At 35.5% G+C, this 11,893-nt stretch overlaps 1 long non-coding RNA gene across 1 annotated transcript in view; it reads left to right on the top strand.

The window, feature by feature from the left end:
- The window catches only part of LOC107584010 (uncharacterized), a 50,768-nt gene that overhangs the window by 29,542 nt on the left and 9,333 nt on the right, over positions 1-11,893 (top strand). Inside the window, exon 2 of the long non-coding RNA XR_001609098.1 lies at positions 11,293-11,388. This is a non-coding gene — a long non-coding RNA (uncharacterized lncRNA). The remainder of the gene's footprint in view (positions 1-11,292; positions 11,389-11,893) is intronic.

Raw genomic sequence — 11,893 nt, 5'->3', positions numbered from 1 at the left:
CTCTGAAAAAACTTTGTTTACATTAAAAAACCCAAAATCCCCCCCCCCCCCCCCAAAGCTAATTTTCTCAATTCCAGTTGTGCTGCAGTAACCGTATTTTCCCTTTTCATATATCAAATGCATTTTGTTAATCATAACAATAAATATAGCATTAATATAACTATTTATAGAAATAATAAAATTACAATATAATAAGAAGCTATTCTTATTTTATATTTATAACGTTAAATATATTAATAATTTTTTTATTATTATTGTGGCTTTTATGACCTAATCTGGATTAAGACTCCATACTTATTATTAAATATCTATTAAGAGTGTAGTACCCTCACCTCCCTTCAACAAATTTCACTACTGTTAAATGGCTTACACGGATGATGTGCTAGCCTCAGCGGCCCTCACTAGTGAGAAGTTTTATCAATGAACAGACAGTGTGTTTTATCTACGAGAGGGATGTTATAATGTGTGATTACGGGTTTAATCTGACAGGGTGTAAAAGTGTTGCAGAGAAACATAAGGTTGTGCCTGAGGTGAGCCCAGTCTCATGTGTCACTGTGTTCAACTTTATTGACTTTCACTTGGAAAAAATAGACAGCACAAGTGCATTGTTCATTTCACTGTCACTTCCATATAATGGTCTGGAGGGATTTACCTGGTATAATCCTCGTCAAACAATCGTTGTTGCCTTGCGGTTTTACCTCATGGCTTTTGACCTGTGTGTGTGAACAAACACCATTTTTAAACATTAGGTCATTGTTACACTAAACCAAAGTGATGGTTAGTCAAAGCAAACAAGGCATGTTTACAATACATGGAGCATATTTGCCGCTGATCTTTCCATAAGAAACTGTAGACATATGCTTGTCCAATCAGCATTTTGCATTCAGTCTCCATTGTGTCATGGAATATATCATCCAGATCAAATCTGAAGTGTTTAATTAGCAAATTAATAATGTTGAGCAGTGTGGCATTGTTGTTTCAGTTCAGTTTGTTACTGTCTACTTTATCTTAGACCCTCAGGACTTTTTAACAGTTAGAATTTTAACTAAAAATGGTTTTTATTAGTTTCTTGGAACACTTCCTTCCTGCCATAGCAAGTCTTCCTGGGGTTTTGTGTCTCCAGTGGCCGTCACTAAAGCTTTGGAACAGCTTGAAGTTTTTCCTCATCAATCTGACCCTTTCCTCCTGTTTCTCTCATTGCCACCAGCAACCTCTTCTTTACATGCCGTTCTTCCATAGCACAAGACAACCCACTGAATTCACCTCAAACCCTGAGCTATTCTTAGTATGTTTCTTGATTCTTTCCAGGATTCTTTGTTTCGCCTTCTCTCTTTTTTATTGTATGGTTCTGAAAAGTGAAATTTGTTCATATTGTACAGCTAGTTCCTGCCTGTCCCTGTTTTTTTCTTTTTCTGAGATACACATTTTTTGTCAACAGCATGCCTCTTGCCCTTGTGAGATGGGGGAATTAAATGTCCTAGAGAGGCTGTTGCAGCCCTGTCGCTCTGAGGGGCCTCTGAGCGTTTTCCCCCGGCTATGCGTGCAGCTGCGGCAGTAAAACCTCCGCCGTCAGCAGCAGCTGATAGTGATCTGTGTTTGCAGTGCAGCATCTGCATAATCAGTATTCATGTCTGTGTCTCGGGGTAAGCAAGTTCTCTTATTCATACATGGTAGAACTTTCTCTTGTTTTATCTCACCCGCATGGACCTGGCCTGGCACACCTCCAAAGCTACTCGGGCCACCTCAGAGCTGGTTTGGATTCTGTGTTTGTGCGATCATTCTGAAGAATGCCAAATCTGCAGTATTCGTTCATGCTTGATGGGCATGAACCCGTGATATGCGTTCATTCATTCATGGGCTCACTGGGGCTCTTATTTTATGCTAGAGGTTGAAATGGCCCTGTTAGCACTCACTTTTGCTTTTTTTATGTAGCACTACAGCATCCCTTTGTATGTTTCCTGTCTCACCGATATTGATCACATAGGGTTTATGTAAGGTAATTTATGTTCTTAAAACCATTTAGTAAAAATTAATGCATATTATATACTGTACAAAAGTTTGGGGAATTTTTTATTTATTTATTTTTTTTAAGAGCTGTTTTATGGTAACCAAGGCTGCATTTATTATCTAAAGTACAGTAAAAACAATAATATCGTGAAATAATATTTAAAAATGTAATGTATTCCTGCGATATAGGTTTGGGTGATAAAACTGTATCATATTGAGACCACAATCAAATTTATATCAGTAATTATGATAAGCTCTGGACATTTTTACTCGATATGGATTAATCTAATTTAATTAAGTCTGTCACACCAGAAATACACACGACAGCAGCCAGTCAGTGCATGCTGCTAATCAGTCTGCGTGTTCTCTGTGTCTCTGTGTAAATGAATGGCACGGTTTCATCGCGGTGATTTCAGAATCTGCGTCTCAATATATGAGGACGTAAACTATATTCTCCAGACCTGCACTCCCAAGTCACTTCACCAAGTTTCATTTGAGAAAAAAAAACACTGTCAAATACACACTGATGCTGAAAGTAAAACTGAAAGACCTTCATGACAACTCATCAAAATAAAAGTCTGGTTTAACTTGAAGAAATTATGACGGAAAAATATTACTATAGTATACTAAAATATAATTCTCAAAGTAATAATAGTAACATACAACCAAGGTAATTTTTTCATTAATTTATATAGTTCTGTTATGCAGCATCTTGCTTGACAATAACATTTTTTGTTGAATTTTGATTACATTTCAAAAGTGATCAAACTGTAAATGTTTTAATTAATTTTATTAGAAACCATTTGAATAACATCCGTGAAAAATCTGTATTAAATCATAAAACACAGAATCCAGAAAAAAATCTAATGGAATAAAGGAATTTAAATAAACAAACAAATAAATAAAGGATTTCATGGGGCCCGAAATTAAAAGGTATCTTACTCTGTGGAGTTTAATTTTGAACGAACAGCGTTATGTTTACATTTATTCTCATGGTCTAACAAACATGTGGAAAGTCTTTCCTTCCCCATTAATGGTAAACTAATATTGTGATAAATATTGATATCAGATGAAAAATAAAAACATTTGTGACAATATTTTTGGCCATATCGCCCAGCCCTACTGTGATGGCAAAGCTGAATTTTCAACTAATGTTGATTTAGTGCACAAAAAACATTTATTATCTTCAGTGTTGAAAACAGTTGTGCTGATTAATATTTTAGTGGAAACTGGAATAATGAATAGAAATTTTAAAAGAAAGCATTTATTTGGTAAAAAAAATCTAGCATTTGCTGTCACTTTTGTTCAATTTAATGCATCTTGGGAAAAAAAATTCATACTGGCTGCATTGGAAAAATGTTAAGTATTTGATTGAATATAGCTTAATTTACTTTTACCATGTCTATAAAATTTGAATGTTACGTACGATAGTAGTCCTGATCATCTGATAACTTTCGTAAACACTGCTTAATTGCTGTGAATGTTATGAGATCACAGAATTGTCATAGCTTGCCCTTTCAAAACACGCACACAACAATGTTTATTGAAAAAATCCACAGCACATGGTTCGCAAGTCTTGACAGGGAAAGCAGTTTAAATTACCGTATCTTTTTGGTATCCATTTATCCCTCGACATGATAAATTATGCATAAGGAGGATTCACATTTCTTAGCATCGCAGGGTAATTACCTTCTAAACAAGCTCACAAATGGAGCAATTACAATATTTCAGATCCCACAGGGAGGCATTTACATTGGTAATCAAAAGGACAGCAATTCTGGTAAACACAAGCGCTGTGAATCGTTATTTAAATATTCAGATCCGATCACTCTCTCCAATCCCCAATTGCCCCCCTGAACCAGATGAAACAGCTGACCTATTTGTCAGTGACCCCTTACTAGAAAACAACGCGTATCCTTAGCATTGAATCCGGGAAGACAGGATTTTCATGGCTTTGTGAGGATGAGTGTGACATTCTCCGATTTCATGCTGTTATTCAACAGCTGGTGGGTCGATGCCAGCTTCACATGCATCACATGTAGCTGCAGTCACCTGACCTGAGTGGTGGCATTGTTGGCAGCGATTGCCTCAAGACTGACTGACATTTAACTGAAGAATAACTGCCAGGCCAAATCATCTGTGTGTGCATTATAGGAACAATAAGTCCTCTGTATGTTCTGTTTGCTTAGAATAAACTGTTAGTCACATGAGCGTTTTCATGTTTAGCAGGGTGAATTTTCTTTTTACGCTTCAGGCTCTTGAAAGCAGCTTGTGGATTGTCCTGTTGACAGCCCAAAGATATTTCTCCTGATTGACAACCTATTATGGCAAATAAAATACAACTATGTAATACCGACTAGTTGTAAAAGGGTTAATTGTTTTCTCCGGGCTGTGTTTGTTGCCTGCTGGCCTGAACTTTATGTTGGTTTGACCCCTATTAAAGGATGAAAGAGATGTTTGACTCTCCGCAGCACTGCAACAAATTCCTTGAGATCAGTGCAGACTGACAGAAAACTCCTGCAAATATTTCAGCTCTCGTCTGGTTTGTTTATGCATCTACTGTAGCAGCCAGGATGTATTTAAATGTATTTTGTACAAACAGACTGATCGGAGTATTGTTTCACTTGCCTGAGAATTCATATTTTATGTAAGTTTATCAGTATTATCTTGATGGTAGTCATTGGGTGGTTTGTACATTCTGTTAAAGGGAATTTCACTTAGCCAATTAATCACATTATAAAAACCTCAAAAAACAGGGTTGGTAAAATGCTGTCTTTGATCTTGTGAATATGTATGCTGCCACATGGTCTCGTTTTTGGATGCTTGTTGACGTCTGTTTGAGCAGACAGGTCAATGACACTACCGTTGGGTCAGTAAGGTGTTTTTTTTTTTTTTTTCATTACATTTTAAAATATATTTAAGTACAAAAATTGTTAATTAATAATAATATTTTACAATCGATTTACAAATCAACCAATTCAACTAATTCCCAACATTTGAACAGTAGTGTAGTGTGGAGTACAAAAGTCGGAGACCACATTGAAAATCTGGCAATTAAAATCTAATTAAAACATTTTTTTTTTTTCCTAAATTTGAAACAAACACGAAACATATCAAAAACTTACCAAAGTAATTCTGAAAATTAAACATCACTCAATTAATTTAGGCATCACAGCATTCAAATGTACAGTATGATTACATTTAGCAGTCTTGAATATGTGAGTGTATGTGTATATATATTTTCTGTCATGACAACTATCTGAGGGATTGGCATGGTAATGTACATGAGAATATTAATGTGTTTGGCAGAATAGATCTGCTAACATCCACAACATGCTGCTGTGAGCATGTAAGAAATACTGCTGCTGCACATGTAACTGTAACATATATGAAATAACCCTCAGGGCTCCAGACTGCGACCAAATAGTTCTGCCGTTGCGAGTAAATTTTGTGCACAGTCGCACTGGCGCAACCACCGCGTTGTTCAACTCGCGTTGCCATTTCCGTTGCATATGAGAAACATCAAATGGCAAACGAAACAAAAGCATAAAAAATCCTGCTACTCGTTTGAGCTGTGCAGCGCGGACCATTTATCAGCTCGGACCGCAACGCAAACAAACTAGGCCGAGCTCAAAACAGCTTTACTTGGAAACCAAAGTTGATTTTGCAACACTGTTACAGCACAGCGCTGCGAGATTCAGTGAGAAGCATTTGAATTAGCCGCAGAATGAATAAAGATGCTGCGAGATCTAGTGAGATGCAAATAAACCGATCAAACAGCGCTGACGCAGAAAACCAGAAGCAGTAACGCGAACCATGCTGTTGTGGCAGAAATAGTCGAATGCTATTACATTATTCATTTCAGGGTTTGTACAACCTTTTGAGAGAAAAATTCAAGCAATTTTCAAAGACTTACAAGCATTTCACACAACTGTTTCCAGCACTTTAAAGCTCCAAAATGATCCAATTTGAGTGTTATTTTCAATGGGATGACCAAAATATAACATTTCTGTAAAATTTAAAAAATACATCAAATCACCATTATAACATGTAGATAGCAGCAGAGGAGCAGTTTATACTTTTTCCTTATTTTAAAACTCTAAAATAATGATAAAATTACCATTTATAAAATATCAAATCATCAAGAAATCTGATTTTGTCAGAGGTTTGCTCTTTTTTGTGTGTGTGTATGGAGTAAGGAAAGTCACAAAGTGCTTTGAAAAACAAACTTGCCTTCAATTTGTTACTAAATCACACTTAATCACTGAAGTTGTTGGTCAGTTCCATATAAGACTATAGAATAATAATGGTACATTTAATAATAGTACAATATATACCTTTTCTACATAAAAATTAGATTTTGCCCATGTTACTGTTGTTAATAAAATAAATTTTTTTATTTTAGTGCTAGGCTTTACAAGCCTAGTGCTTTACTGTCAAATGTGTATAAACATGAAATAAACAAGAAATGAACGTAATATTATTAGTAACTGCACTTGTTAATGCAAAACAATATTAATTTATCATATCATATATATATTTGTCATATCCCTCTGAAATTAAAAGAATACCGCACATTGCAATTTCTATGAGTTAAGTCTATTTATTATCAAAGCACTTGTCCATAATAGTAAAAATTAGGAAAATATGTGAATGATTGCATTGCAGGCTGATTTAAGGTGTGACCCGAAATTTTCTGCTTGTGCTCCTAAAAATCTTCAGTCAGGGGCTACAGTACTCCTAGTAAAAATAGTTAGTCTGGAGCCCTGCCCATATAGCATACATGAATAACTTATAGCAGATCTATACAGCTGTTCCATCTGATGATGCCATTATGTCAGATTGAGTTTGACCTATTGGACTGTGCCATATAGAGTTTAATGCCAGAACTTTGGATACGTATGGATGTTACTAATATTTTTGGCGTCCCTATTTAGAAAAAAGCACAATAGAAGTGTTTTCAACCTCTCAGTATGTGTTTTTCGTAAGCTCAAAAACATCTGTGCCACTTATTTGGTTTCTTCCTAGTATGTTGGTGCATTTGTTTGAGAGACAGATAGTAACATTTTGTGTAGAGAGTGACTTGTTTGATTATCTTATCAGTGCACTGATAATGGGCTGAACATGCCCTGTACTGATGGATTGCAGCGTCCTCAAAGAATGCCGGCTGAAATCAGACATGACACGGACAGGAACCCTGGGAGATTTGTAAACGCACCCTGATAGTAGCATAAAAGCACGATTGTCAATATGTGTCTCCAAACAGCAGTGTTGAGATTACGCTCGCCCGCTCAATTGCACACAATCCAACATAATGTGCCAAACTTTCACCATGGAGGCATTATGGATGCGATGGGAACCAACCAGGCCCTTTGTGGAACAAACAGCGAGTCTCAGTGCATGAGGGCTCTAAAATTACTCCTCCTGCTGTCCTAGTAACTCTTAATTGTTAAACCTAGCCACTTTTGTGGCAATGTCTGAGTCTTAACGACCGTGATACACTAGCAACTTTTTTTGGATCCCATATAAAAACGTGTGGATTTACCAGTATGTACAGTCTTTCTCGGGAGTGTTTGTGCTAACACTATTGGATTCCTATCAGAGTAAAGCCCTATTGTGCTGGTCGTGCTCTGACAAAATGCTGTTGTCAGGAAAGGATTACTGGGTTCAAAGGTCAACAAGAAAGGATGCACACAATAAAATAAAATTGAACACCATTCACTTAGGTTTTATTGTACCATGTTCTGTTAGTGAGTCAATCTAATTAGATATTAGATACCATATGTGTGTTGAAAACCATAATGCATTTGCTGTGTTTTTGCTTGTTTTATTAACCTAGAATCATAAATAATGGTTCTGCCATGCATGCAGTGATGATTACATTTTTTTAAATCTAAAACAAATCTGCTGACAACCTTCTGTCATTTGATAAGATCAGCCTATGTGTTGGCTGATGGTTTTTTTGTGTTTGTGAGAGAAGCGATTTGATCAAACACGGCTGAATGTTGATAATAAAATCTGGTTCCCCTGGTGTAGTTTCCAAACCCACGGCGCTGTTTAGCTACAGTTCTTTTATTAAGAAACCTGAGCGCTTAATAAGTGAGCTGAAGAATCCATTTTAATAACACCAATAAAAGTTTATGGTTGTACTGTTTTGCTTTTTCTCATTGTGGCTCCATTTTTACAGAGAGTGAAGTAATGCTGTTTTTGTAAACAATGATAGTGTCTTTTCATTATTGAGCAAGCGCTGTTTGTGCTACAGACATGAATTCGTAATACAATTCATTGTTGAGAAAGATGTGTTGGTTCTTTTCCAAGGGAACAAAATCACAATTTTTATCTGGATTATGATAAAATGGGAGGAAAAAAAATCTCTTACCCTTTTTGATTTTGGCCAGTATGTAGGTACCATTTCTAATATCAAAACAGTATGCCCATATTTTGATACGGTTTAATATTTTATATAATAATAATGGATATAAATTGTAGGTAAATATCCACCCCATTCAGTGCTCTTTTTGTTTTAAGTCTTATAAAATATCCCATTACTAATGTGGTGTGTGGTTGAAACTGCTGCAAACAATTCAGTGTGTGAGTGAACTGTCTGAATGAATCAAACTGAATGGCAAACAATTTCAGACTTTCTTGCAAACCCATTTGACAGATTAGATTAAAAGAGTGATTCATTTGCATATCTGGCATCACTAATTTTGAGTCTAAACAGCTGATATAAAATACACAACATGATTGCTAAATATTTTCAAAGAAAATGATTCTCACGTTGGTATACATCAATCCCATTGACACAAAGATTTATCAGTAATATTTTACTGGGGCACAGTAAAAAAAAAAGCTTTAAAAAGTTTAAAAAGCTCTAGCATTTTATATTTTGTTTTGTTTTATTTTAATGTGTATTTATTTTTTATTTTTTTAAGCATACTGGCCACAATTTTAATATCAGAAAGTAACACCACATAATGGTGAATTTTTAAAAGGGCAAGATTTGATTGGTTATGATATCACAGGCAAAACATACCCTTTTTGTCATATCAGCTGTTTGCCACTTATATTGGACGACTTTTTCTTTCTTTTTCTTTCTTTTCAATAAATGTTATATTTCTTTTTATATTTTATGTACTGTATCCCTACCAACAAGTAAGCACTACATAATGGTGAATTTTACATGGGCAAGCACCAGTGTTTTTCTTAATAATATGTGTAATTACTTTATATGCATTGTTTATCTTGAGCGGTGGGGAATCCACTCTGATTTCTCATTTTATTAGAGGTATTTCACGTCTGCTCCCACATGAAAAAGCCCAGTGAGCGGCAGAGTGCTGAATAACACCTCTCATACTGACTGTGCTCCTCTCTAGAGCTTTCTTCACACTCTGAGGTGAGTCTACAGTGGGCGTCTTCAACGTGCCCGTGATCTTTGCTGCTCTGCTGACACCCATGCCTGCTCCATATTAAATTCTCGCTCTAAGTGAGAGCTGCTTTGGTGCTGGCATGAGCCAGACCCCTTTGGCAGGATCCAGGCTAGTTGGCTGTGCCAGGCGTAGTTTGGCTGTGTGCGTTTGGTTTCCAGAAGGTTGCCAGTATTCTGGTCTGGCTCTGATTTCATGTTCTCACAGGAATTAGTGTTTATTTTTGCCTGCCCCACTAGTCTGCTACCTGTGTGTTGTGCGTGTATGTTTATTTTCGAGTTCATTTGAGTGCATTGCACATACACTCATATAGTAACACGCCAAAACTCTGTAAACCTAAGGCAGCTGTTTCTTTATCCTCTTCTGCTCTTGCTGTGAAACAACCTGCAGAGATTTCATATTTCATTTGAAGATTTCATTGTACAGATCAAGCAAGCCTGAAATTAATATTGTGGTGGAAGTTTCTTGAAAAGATTACAAGGTTTGTTGATTTATTATATACATTAATGGGTGACTTGTTCTTGTGCCGTCTTGTTCTTGACTGTTAAACTGCGCAGATTTATGCCAAGCACTTCTCAGAATATACTATTAATCACATAAGACTCTGTGTCACATGCTCTTCCTCCATCTGTGTGTTCTGTGATGCTTTATGGCCTATAAATGGACAAGAGGAAATCATTGTACACACTGATCATTGTACACAAACAGCTTTAAAATGGCAAATGATCCTTGTTAAAGTTTGTTTTCTAGTCATACCTTGGATATAAAGTTATTTCGATCATCTAAAATGTGATCTGTTATGGTCTTTGTGTGTATACACATACACATACACATAAACAGTGGTTTTAATCATGGTTTTATCTGGTGACTGGAAATTTTGTAGAAGCACAGTGAAAGAATTTGTTTTTCTAATCTTTTTTTTTTTTAAATCGTTTTCCAATATCGTCTGTTTTTTTTGTTTTTTTATGTTACCCACAATGGACATTTGTCAATTCTTTACAATGTTTTTTTTTTTTATCTTTCATGGAAAGGAATGAAAGCTATAGCATATATGTTAATATTTACAGAAACTGCTTATCTTTCTACACTACAATAAAAGAATAAATAGTAGTGGCTTTTCTTTGTTTATCATATACCTGTTTAATGAATAAGGTTATCATCTATGAAAGGCTGATTATTATCTTTGTTATCAAGGTTAATTTAACCTTTAACTTGACCTCTTGTGCAGGGCATTAAAGGTAATCATAGCCTTGTTTTGGATTGAAAGTGACTTGGATACTGTAAACCTGATCACAAAGCAGATTTAGAAAAGTGTAAGGAAGTTTAGGAAAGTGTAAAAACCAACTAAGAAGATTGTGTCAAGATCGCATAAAATAGTGTAGCTTTTAAATGATTGTTTACTTTTTTTTTTTTTTTTTAATCAAACTAATAAAGCTTGATTCTTGAGAGACCTTTAGCAGGTTGCTTTGCACTAGAAACTGGTGACCAGGAGGGTTTTGGTATTCAAATTGACAAAGAGAAGAAAATTAAATGAAACTGTTGTGGGGCTTTAAATGGCAGGTTAGAAACTATGTTAGTAGTTGACAGGTTGTATTTCCTGTGTGAGATCACTGTGCAGCATCCGCTGCCTCTGTGAGATCAGTGAGTTCATATCTTCTTTCCAGCTTGATGTTCTTCATAACAAATAGTAGAAAAATAAGGGGATAACTCTTCATCTTTATTAATTCATTTTTTGAATATTTACCATTACCATAGATTTTATTTTGTCTTAAGCTCATAAACATGAACCCTGTGCTAACAACTGAGTGAAATCTGCTTATGACTATAATATCCTTTTTTTTGTTTTGTTTCATTGTAGGATGAGAGAAAAATATTGAGGATGTGAGCAGTCCCTTCACCTTTAAGAGTTATCTTCAAAATGGAGCTTGTTCTTTTTACTAAGTTTCAGTCTCAGGTAAATCACCATACACAGTGGTGCTGTCATGAACCTACACTATTTCTGTCACCTTGGAGAAAACATTGATCTCATCATAGAAAGTGATTCTCTGTTGGGCATTCAATTACAAGAAACCTCAAGTCCCTCAGCAGAGAGTCAAGAAACAAAGAACGAAGGTAGAACAGATGAACGGGGGCCTAGTTCTTCAAAAACACCCAGCGTTTCCTGTGCTGTCCTTCACACATCTAAAACTTCAGCACATGAGCAATTCTGAGAATTACCACCACACTCTTTTTTATAAGGAATTAACCCCTCAAGAAAGCCTAGGTTTCCTTTTTGAGCTCAAACACACAGTGCTATTTATAAAGCTGAAAGCGTCATTCGTAAAATTTCATAATTGACTAGTTAGTAGGTTGTCTGAACATCTAGTCAACTATTTGTTTTAAAATATATATATATATATATATATATATATATATATATATATATATATATATATATATATATATATATATATATATAT

The sequence above is a fragment of the Sinocyclocheilus grahami genome, unplaced genomic scaffold (genome assembly GCF_001515645.1).
Source record: "Sinocyclocheilus grahami isolate Dianchi unplaced genomic scaffold, SAMN03320097.WGS_v1.1 scaffold5.1, whole genome shotgun sequence".
Lineage (NCBI taxonomy): Eukaryota > Metazoa > Chordata > Actinopteri > Cypriniformes > Cyprinidae > Sinocyclocheilus > Sinocyclocheilus grahami.
This window is presented reverse-complemented; position numbering and strand designations above follow the sequence as displayed.